The sequence below is a fragment of the Bos mutus genome, chromosome 8 (assembly GCF_027580195.1).
Source record: "Bos mutus isolate GX-2022 chromosome 8, NWIPB_WYAK_1.1, whole genome shotgun sequence".
Lineage (NCBI taxonomy): Eukaryota > Metazoa > Chordata > Mammalia > Artiodactyla > Bovidae > Bos > Bos mutus.
The window spans coordinates 20,796,040-20,807,550 of NC_091624.1; positions in this window are offsets into that span (position 1 = coordinate 20,796,040).

Genomic DNA, 11,511 nt, shown 5'->3' on the forward strand with positions numbered 1-11,511 from the left:
TATACACAGAGTCTTCATGTTGCTAATGCAAAAGGGCCTCTCACGCTGTGTTATGTATATGATGATTATTGTGTCAGCTTTGTCTCTGAAATGCATTTTTGAAGCTGGTTTAAGAGGTTTGTTAGAGAATTTAACTGTACTGGAATATGAACACAAGTGGTATAATGTCTGGGGACAGGGCAGACTGACAGAGTAATGAGTAAGCCATTTACTTTCCAAAAATAAGCAGTGTAATTTTGGTAAATAATTATGCAGGCTGTGAGCCTTTGGAATGCACAGCCCTCATATACACACACATCAAATAGATATACACACATATTTAAGTAACTGCATTCAAAGTCTAAAGCTAAATATATATGAAATAACATTAGATTTAAGGTGGATAAATTACAATACAATAAGCAGAAGAAATGATATAACAAACCCACTGACATTTGCAAAAGTGAGACCACATTTACTGTGATCATTTTTGTAAGGAAAAATTTGGAAAGATTACCAAAATATTTAAAAGAACTGGGGTCATTTCTTCCCTTCTTAAAATGACTATCTTAATTTAGTAGCTCTTTAAAATATTTGAAAGATCTTCAAATAAAGAAAACAGAAGACATATGTATTAGAGTACAAAATCTAGAAGTAAAACTAATGGGTTGAAATCACAAGTTATAGTCAATACAACACTGTCTTACACATTGCTATTTAACGATGGAGATTTCTCATGAGGATATCAGCTTTAGGATTTTGTAGTGAATAGTTATATATGAGTCAATAATATGTGCAGTTTTCATCTGTACAGATGAGTATGCTTAAACTTACTCTTAGGTCTCTTTGCCATTCTTTAATCAATAACTTGTTTCTTCAGCCATGTTGAAGTTTCTGAGTATCGTGTTGTTACAAATGGAGCACCTTTGTAGTGTAGTTACAAATGAAGCCACCCTTCACTTTCAGAATATCCCAGGTATGTAATAAATTATGCTGTCATTCTAGTAACACTTCGTATGGCTAAAATTGACCTGTTTCTACCTAAAAATATGAAATAGAGCTTAGAGATGTATGTGGCCACATGTGTGCATGTGTGTCTGTGAGTGTGTGGTTTGCTAAACTACAGCAAGGGACGAAAAATGACCAGAGTGTAGCAATTCTTTTATAGATTTCCTTGTTTCAAGAAATCTAATAAACCTGAAATAGAAAGTAGATAATTATGTGCTGAATCTGGATTGCAAGTAGGATCAACTTGAGTAATTATAGTAAAAGCCTATTCATCTTTCTATAAAATATGCCCTTAATGGAATTCATGAATACTTTTTCACTAAAAGTAGATTTAATTAATATTCATGTTCTGGTCAAGTATGTACAACACTCAGTATTATTAGGCCTATTAAATATTGCCCAATCAAGAAATAGTAATTTTTGTTCTCTAAATTTTGGTACTCAAGTGTTAGGTGATTTAAAATAAAATGTTTAATTGTTTTTTCCTTTAAATGTATGACTTTAATCAATAGAATGATAAATATACAAGTTGAAAATGACATAATCTATTGAATAGACTCAACTTTATAAAATACACCAGACCAATAATCTAAGTATTTGTACATAAATGTTAATTTTAAAAATAAAATATGTATGTATGCTTAACATATTTTCCACATATATAAAATATAATTTTATTAAAGTCTATTGCATACATACTTTACTATACACATATGTATTTCTCATCAGCATTTCACATATTATTGCTATAACTTGTAAAAATGGAGATTAACATCTACTGAGCATTTATTAAGTGCAGAGTACTCTTCTAAACCCATTTATTTTATCATCTAATCATCATAATGACCATACGATTATGAGAGACTGTTATATTTATGATCTCAGGATTAGGAAACTGAGTCATTCTTCAAAATTATACCACTGTGAAGTAGTAAGGCCAGGAACCAAATCTAAGCAATTTGTCCACACTAACCTCCCTTCAAAAATCACACACACGAAACTGAAATTCAACACTTATCTTTTAGTTATAAAACTAACTCCTAATTCTAACTCCTACTTTTCCCATAATATCTGAAGAAGAATTATTTTCCCTGTCTTTCTCTCCACCATCCTCCTGATTCCATATCTTCTGATCAAATGTTTGCTGTGCAATTGGCAGTTTACATAAAATTTTACCATCCACATTCATTTGCTCCTTGTATTTTTTTAACTAATATTTTATAGCCACTTGTCTTTCAAAATATTAGACTGCAGGCAGTCTGGGTCATTTCAATATGTCTGTTTTGTAAATATTCTTTCTGAACCTATTTGGGAAAACATTTACCCCCTTGTAAGAAGAATACAGAGGGGACATCCTTTATGAAAATCTTTGCTAGGATGATCTCAAATTTGAGAAGTGTTATTAAAAATATCTTACACTATTTCCCAGAAATAAATGGTCTCCCATGATTTACCACAACATATTTTCAACATTTCATGTGGTTACCATTAGCCTGGATATTAAAACTTAACACAGTTTTAGACATTACATATATTTGTGTTTAGGCATATGTGTATGTGAATTATGTAGAAATATGTATTGTATCTATTTAATTATTTATAACAACAGGAACCCTTTTTTATATTAAATGCTTCCTGAAAGTCAAAGTGTTAATCACTCAGTCATGTCCAACTCTTTGCAACCCCATGGACTGAAGCCCACCAGTCTCCTCTGTCCATGGAATTCTCCAGGCAATAATACTTGAATGTATTGCCATTTATTCTCCAGAGGATCTTCCCAACCCAGGGATCAAACCCGGTTCTCCTGCACTGCAGGCAGATTCTTTATCATCTGAACCACCAGGGAAGCCCAAATGCTTCCTGTTGCTGCTGCTGCTGCTAAGTCGCTTCAGTCATGTCTGACTCTGTGCAACCCCATGGACAGCAGCCCACCAGGCTCCTCTGTCCACAGGATTCACTAGGCAAGAATACTGGAGTGGGTTGCCATTTCCTTCTCTAAATGCTTCTTAGAATCATGAAATTACTTAGGACTCAATATGTGAGATGAGAAGAAGTTGAAAATAAAGTTGAATAAAAAATTGATGATTTTCTGACCAAGTAATTGAATTGACATCTTTTCTTGCCCAAACATTTAAACATAGGCTTTTATTCTCTATTTAATAAAAATTTTATTTGTATTAACATCTATAATATTTTAAAATATCTGTGTAATTTCAAAGGTTATCTAACTGGATTTCATAAACAATGAGGGATCCCAGATTTATCTTCTTTGATTCTTAACTATTTAGTAAGAATTATATTGTCTCACTCCCCTGCAAACTTGCCATTTTTCCCAAATAGGCTTTCCATGGTTCATTAACTCTGAATATGGAATTGCATTCATAGGGGAATGAGGCATTACCCAGAGGACCTATGATGGAGTCTTTAACAGCTAGAGATCCTCCTATTCATATATTTGAAGCCATCTCTTAATTTGATATTTACTTTAAAAACTAAATCCATCAATGATGCAAGAAAAAAATAACATTAAAGTTTTATTTTATGCCAACTTAGCACTAAATTAGAGAAAATTCATTTGAACTTCAGTACCTGATAACAAATGTAACTAAAGTTTGTCAAGAAATGGAGTTCTTTTTTGATGGAAAATATAGAAAAAAATTAGTTACTTTTTTAAATATGACTGCCACATATGTCATTACCACAAAAATATATTCTAGTTTTGAATCTGATTTTAAACAAATACTTGAAACACTATCCACCATAACAAAATCATCCACCCTCAACCTGTCCTCTTCCTACAGACACAAATAATACAAGTTCTCTTCAATAAAAGGATATTGATTTCAAATTTCAGCTTCCATATATAAAGAGTTTGGGGAATTCCCCGGCAGTCCAGTGGTTAGGATTCTACAATTCCATGGCCAAGAGCCCAGGTTCTATCCCCAGTTTGGAACTGGGATCCATAGCTGTGCTGTGTGACCAAGGAGGAAAAAATAAATAAAAGAGTTTGGAAGTTGCCACTTCTGTACGTAAAGCAAGAAAAATATCAGCCACCTGAAAATCAATGACTTTTCAAAGATCCATCAGAGAATTGAGGTTGCAAGGCAAACTACCACTTTAAAGAGTGGAGAGAAAGGCACATTGCATAACAGTGAAGAGATCTGCTTACCTAAACTGATAGAAACACTTAAATCGCAGTTTTGAATAACTGCTAGATGTTTACTGTGAACTGTCAGGGGGAAGAGAAGAATAATCATTATGAAATATACTCAAGAGACTTTTCTACAGCAAAGGCCTACACTCAAAGGGAAAAGACTACCAGTGTCTTTCATAGTTGGGGAAAGGAAATCTCTCCCACTCCAGCCACCTCTAGGCTTTCTGTATCACACAAGAGGAAAAAAAATAGTCAACAGGGGTCAAGGGTTCAAGAAAATAGATTGGGAACATTGCAGTCAAGAAAAGAAAGAAGAAGAAGGGAAAATGCTAAACCACTGAGAAATACATATAAGGGTTTTAGTCTGGAGACCCAGGCTTACTAAAAGACTGAGATCTAATCAGAAAATTACAGAATACTCCCTCTTTACTTCACCCACCCACACACCAAAAGAGACCCAGTAAAATTATAGCTGAACAAGCTGCAAGACACACTCTCTGAGGAATACTGATGGAAGCCCAAAGTGATGAGCAGGCAGCAACAAGCACACAAGATGATTTTAAAGACTAACCTCTACTTACAATAGAAACAGCTCAATTCTTAGCCAGAACAATATAAATACTCACTCTAAATATCTATTTTCTTCAGTTAATATTCACCCTTCCCCCATAAAAACCATATCTAGCTTTCAAAAAAATTATAAAGCATGCCAAGGGCAAGAAAAAGCAACATAGCTTTAAAAAACAAAGTAGTCATCAAAACCAGACTGAGATGTGAGAAGTATGTTAGAATGATCAGGCAGGGAATATGTAATGACCATGATATGATCAATATGTTAAGGTTTCTAATGGAAAAAGTACACAGCATGTGATACAGATAACTAAAATATGTAAACTATCTCAAAAAGCAGTAAAATGAAACGCTAGAAATAAAAAACTACTATAACAAAAGTGAAGAATGCCTTCTACAGGTTCATCAATAGATTCAAAAAGGCTGAGAAAGGATCGGTGGTCTCAGAGGTAGGGCAACAGAGAATAGCTAGTCTGAAATGCAAAAAGAAGAAAAGAGTGAAAACCCAAAACTAACTTCCAAGAATTATGGGATAACATAAAAAAAGAATATAATGTGTAAATGGAATACAAAAAGAGAGAAAATAGAGCAGAAAAAGTATATGAAGTAATAATGGCAAAGAGCTTTTCAAAATTAACTATGACAATCAATCAAGCAACAGATTCAGGAAGCCCAGAGAACACCAAGAAAGATACATAGCAAATAAGCCACACCTAGGTATATCATATATACCTAGGGAAAAAAAATTTTTTTCAAAGAAGGTACATGATAAACTTTGATCTATATAAAGAAAGAAAAAAGTGAAAAATAAAGAGATGACAGTAAAATAAAACATTTTGTTATTACTTGATGTGAAAGCTGTGTTTCTTTAAAAACAATAGTACGAATATGTTAGGTGATGACAACATATGTTTATATGTCTGTTATTTTTGGAAATAACTAATGTCATAAGAAATAGAGAAGGAATCATATTAATCTAACAAAATATACAGGACCTGTATGTGGAAAACTATAAAATAATGATGAAAGAGCTCAAACAGTATCTAAGCAAATGGAGATATATTCCATGTTTCTGGATTATAACACTTGATATTGGTAAGATCCCAATTCTGACCAAATTCAATGCAAGCCAATTAAAATCTCAGGTTTCCATTTTTTAGATACAAATTGATTCAACAGTTTTTATGGAAAGATAAAAGACCTAGAATAATCAGTACAAACTAAAGAAGAACAAAATTAAAAGATTCACACTATTCAATTTCAATACTTAGCATAAAGCTATAGCAAATAATAAAGTATGGTGAACTAACAGACATACAGAAGAGTAAAACAGAATAAAGATCCCAGAGTTGGACCCACACAACCATATTCAATTGATCGATTTTTAACAGAGGCACAAAGGGCAAGAGAAAGAACAGTCTTTTCAATAACTGGTGCTGTAACAACTGGACATCCATATGCTAAAAAAAAAAAAAAAAAAAAGAATCCAGAACGAGACTTCACATGCTACATAAAGTTTACTAAAAATGGACCATTATAGTATGTGAAAGGATAAGCTTAGAAAAACAAAGTATATGAGACAATCTTAGATACAATAGTGAATACATGACCCATGAATGAAAAAAAAGTTGGAGTTTATTAATATGAAAAACTTCTCTGTCAAAGATATTCTTAAAATTTTAGTGAACAGCTTATAAACTGGGAGAAAATATTTCCAAAATATATAACTGATAAGAGAAATATATCTAACGTACACAAAGAACTTGTAAAATACAAGAAAAAACTAAAAGTGGGCAAAATATTTTAAAAGGCATATCATCAAGAAAATATACAAATGGAAAATAAACATGAAAACACATTCAACATCATTTGCCATTAGGGCAAACTGAAAATTGCAATAAGTTATTCTAGTGCCTGGAAATCTAAAAACTGACAATACAAATTGCTGGCAAAATACAGAACAACAGGGACTCATTCATCCCTGGGAGCAATATGAAAAGGCATGGCCACGTTGGAATACAGTTTGGTAGTTTTTGACAAAGCTAAACACAGCCTTACCATATGAGCCAGTATTATTACTGGACCCTAGGTATTTCCAGTAGATTTAAAAACACATGCATGCAAAGGTTTCTAGTGGTTCTATTCATAATCACTAAAAATCATGAATCAATCAGGATATCTTTCAATAAACTGAATGGATATGCAAATTTAAGGACATCCATAAAATGGAATACTGTTCAATAAGAAAAAAGAACAAATTATAAAGCCAAACAAAGCCATGAATGCATCTTAAATATATTTTGCCATGTGAAAGTAGCCAAACTAACAGTGTTATATATACAGAATCATTTATTTGAAATTCTGTAAAGACAAAATCGCAGAAACTATTGGGTTGGCCAAAGAAGTTCATTCAGGTTTTTCCAGATTACATATGGAATATTTTCTATATTACATATTCTGTATTACAGAAAAACCTGAATGAACTTCTTTGGCCAACCCAATATATACACATCAGTGCTTATGAGGGATTTGGGAGGACAGTGAGAGGGCTAACTAGATGAGTCACAGGGAATCTTTTAGGGTAGTGAAACTCTTCTGTTTGACACTGGAGTTCTAAATATATGACACTATGCATTTGTCAAAAACCTTAGATCTTTGGGCTTCCCTGGTGGCTCAGACCGTAAAGAATCTGCCTGCAATTCTGGAGATCCAGGTTGAATCGCTGATTTGGGAAGATCCCCTGGAGAAGTGAATGGCATCCTACTGCAGTATTCTTGCCTAGAGAATCCCATGGACAGAGGAGCCTGGTGGGCTACAGTCCTTGGGGTCGCAAAGGGTCCTTGGGGACACCACTGAGCCACTAACACTTAGATCTTTACCTGACAAAGAGTGAACCTCACTGTATGCAAATTAAGAAAGGATCATTTGGGAAGTCCAGGAGTCCCAGGATAGAGTGGTAACTGTGACAAAATAATCTTACTATGTTAAAAATGTGTAAAACTGCATCACTAAAGAGGAAAGGGGGAAAATATAGCAACAAACTTTAGGAAGAGCGGGGATTACACAACTAAAGGCAACGGAATTGCACAAAATGATTGTTGTATTAATTGACAAAGTTTTTCCTTACAAGAGTAGAGGTTAATGATTCTAAAACCATAATATACGTATACTCATTTCAGTTAAGTCGCTCCGTCATGTCTGACTCTTTGTGACCCCATGGACTACAGCACACCAGGCCTCCCTGTCCATCACCAACTCCCGGAGTTTACTCAAACTCATGTCCATTGAGTCAGTGATACCATTCAACCATCTGATTCTCTGTCATCCCCTTCTCTTCCCGCCTTCAATCTTGCCCAACATCAGGGTATTTTCAATTAAGCAATTAATTAAATGACTGATGGACAGCTGAAAGCAGGTTTCTAACTGTTGGAATAGATTTTAGATAGTAAGGGGAGAGGGTTAGAATAACACATATACTAATGGCTTAGAGTTGGAAACATCAGCATAAAATCATGTTTAGCTTAAATTAGACACAGATGGATGCATTATAAATATTTACAGGTTTGTGCCTAAGCATGGATTAGTATACAAAAATATATTTCATTGCTCTGTCAGCTGAGAAGACCTATAAGAAATGACACCCTAGTAATAAAGACTACATCTGAAACTCATGTTCAGTTCAGTTCAGTCATTCAGTCATGTCCAACTCTTTGCAACCCCATGAATTGCAGCACACCAGGCCTCCCTGTCCATCACCAACTCCAGAGTTTACCCAAACTCATGTTCATTGAGTTGGTGATGTCATCCAGCCATCTCATCCTCTGTTGTCCCCTTCTCCTCCTGCCGCCAATCCCTCCCAGCATCAGGGTCTTTTCCAATGAGTCAACTCTTTGCATGAGGTGTCCAAAGTATTGGAATTCCAGCTTTAGCATCATTCCTTCAAAAGAACACCTAGGACTGATCTCCTTCAGAATGGACTGGTTGGATCTCCTTGCAGTCCACGGGACTCTCAAGAGTCTTCTCCAACACCACAGTTCAAAAGCATCAATCCTTTGGAGCTCAGCTTTCTTCACAGTCCAACTTTCACATCCGTACATGACCACTGGAAAAACAATAGCCTTGACTAGACTGACCTTTGTTGGCAAAGTAATGTCTCTGCTTTTTAATGTGCTATCTAGGTTGGTCACAACTTTCCTTCCAAGGAGTAAGTGTCTTTTAATTTCATGGCTGTAATCACCATCTGCAGTGATTTTGGAACCCCAAAAAGTAAAGTCTGACACTGTTTCCACTGTTTCCCCATCTATTTCCCATGAAGTGATGGGACCAGATGCCATGATCTTCGTTTTCTCAATGTTGAGTTTTAAGCCAACTTTTTCACTCTCCACTTTCACTTTCATCAAGAGGCTTTTGAGTTCCTCTTCACTTTCTGCCATAAGGGTGGTGTCCTATGCATATCTGAGGTTATTGATATTTCTCCTGGCAATCTTGATTCCAGCTTGTGCTTCTTCCAGCCCAGGGTTTCTCATGATGTACTCTGCATAGAAGTTAAATAAGCAGGGTGACAGTATACAGCCTTGACGTACTCCTTTTCCTATTTGGAACCGGTCTGTTGTTCCATGTCCAGTTCTAACTGTTGCTTCCTGACCTGCATACAGGTTTCTCAAGAGGCAGGTCAGGTGGTCTAATATTCCCATCTCTTTCAGAATTTCCAGTTTATTGTGATCCACACAGTCAAAGGCTTTGGTATAGTCAAAAAAGTAGAAATAGATGTTTTCTGGAACTCTCTTGCTTTTTCCATGATCCAGCGGATGTTGGCAATTTGGTCTCTGGTTCCTCTGCCTTTTCTAAAACCAGCTTGAACATCCAGAAGTTCACAGTTTATGTATTGCTGAAGCCTGGCTTGGAGAATTTTGAGCATTACTTTACTAGCATGTGAAATGAGTGCAATTGTGTGGTAGTTTGAGCATTCTTTGGCATTGCCTTTCTTTGGAATTGGAATGAAAACTGACCTTTTCCAGTCCTGTGTCCACTGCTGAGTTTTCCAAATTTGCTGGCATATTGAGTGCAACACTTTCACAGCATCATCTTCCAGGATTTGAAATAGCTCAACTCATTACCTAATAGCATTCTCCAATTTAAAGGGGAAAAAAAAAGAGTCTTATACAAAATGTTACTGGAGCACCAGAAAAGAAGTACTGTAAAACAAAGTAAAATTAAAAAAACACATGACTGGATTATATAAATAAGACATAGGAGTCAACTGAAAGAGTCCCCAGAGATCAAGTCTGGAACAATTTGAGCAAAAAATTAATAGAGTATCACATTATAACCCAAAGTATAAATATTCATAAGTTTACAACAATATAAATATTACTGAATAGATTCTTGGAGAAGATATACACAAAACTCCTATGGAAAAGAATGCCAAAATATTTAGATGTTTTGCCCACAAGGAAGTGAAACCTAACTCTCCACTTCTTAAGTGTGGGTTGCACATAGTTATGGAGAAGGCAATGGCAATCCACCCCAGTACTCTTGCCTGGAAAATTCCATGGACAGAGGAGCCTTGTAGGCTGCAGTCCATGGGGTTGCTACCATATGATATTCCTTATATATGTAGAACTTTAAAAAATAATACAAATAATAATTTAAAAAATAATACAAACTTACTTACAAAATAGTAATAGACTCACAGACTTAAGAAATAAATTTATGGTTGCCAAAGCAGAGATATATTAGGAGTTTTGAATTAACATATACACACTACTATATATAAAATAGATAATCAACTGAATAGCACAGAGAACTTTGCTTAATATTCTGTAATAACCTAAATGCAAAAAGAATTTGAGAAAGAATAGATATATGTATAACTGAACCACTCTACTGTACACCTGGAACAAAAAAAACATTGTAAATCAAGTACACTCTAATACAAAATAAAAATTAAAAAAATTTTAAGCCTAAATAATAGTAAATCTGAAGTATTGTTTCCACTAAAAGAGCATACCTCCCTCTGTTATTCCTTCGTTAACTTCAATATGACAGAATACCATTGTACATTGTATATTTGCATAAGAAGCTTCTTTGAATAAGTGATTCTTTCTTATATATTTTCAACTGTTGAGGTCTTTGGAATAACATTTTTCACCATTATTCAAATGAATTAATTTCCATAAATAGAGAATCTGTTTGTTTAGAAATTTTAAAACCAAAAAGTATCAACACCAATATTATAGCTTTTAGGACTTCCAAAATATTCTAGAGTAACATAATTTTATAATTTTTAGAAACCCTGTTATTTCAAATCAATTAGGTAATGCTTAATCTAGTAGAAAGAGAAGGTAGAGAAACAGTGTTATTCTTTTCCCTTTCCTAATCTGAGGACTGGAATCTTCATAATTGCTGTTTCATTTTGGCAAATGATTTAACAATACAGATACTCTTTCCTAAATATATCACAAGAAGTAGATAACAATCTTTTGTTAAACAGGTTATTAAAGTAAAATGATACTTGCATATGTATAAGCACAGATCAACAAAAACTCTACTGTTTAAATAACTATAGAGTCACTACATGCTTCCAAGCCTAAGATAAACAAGTGATACTGAGAGCAAGAACACTTCTAGAAAATGACACAGTTGGTCTGCTTTTCTGTATTTTCCCAGCATCTGCATGTAAAAGATTCCTTTAGGGCAGTCTGCTCAAACTCAGTATGGAGTTTCCCTGCTGGACATAATTGTACATGAAGTCTCCTCAGAGATGTTTAGCCTTTCTCTCATCAGATTTAGCTTTATAT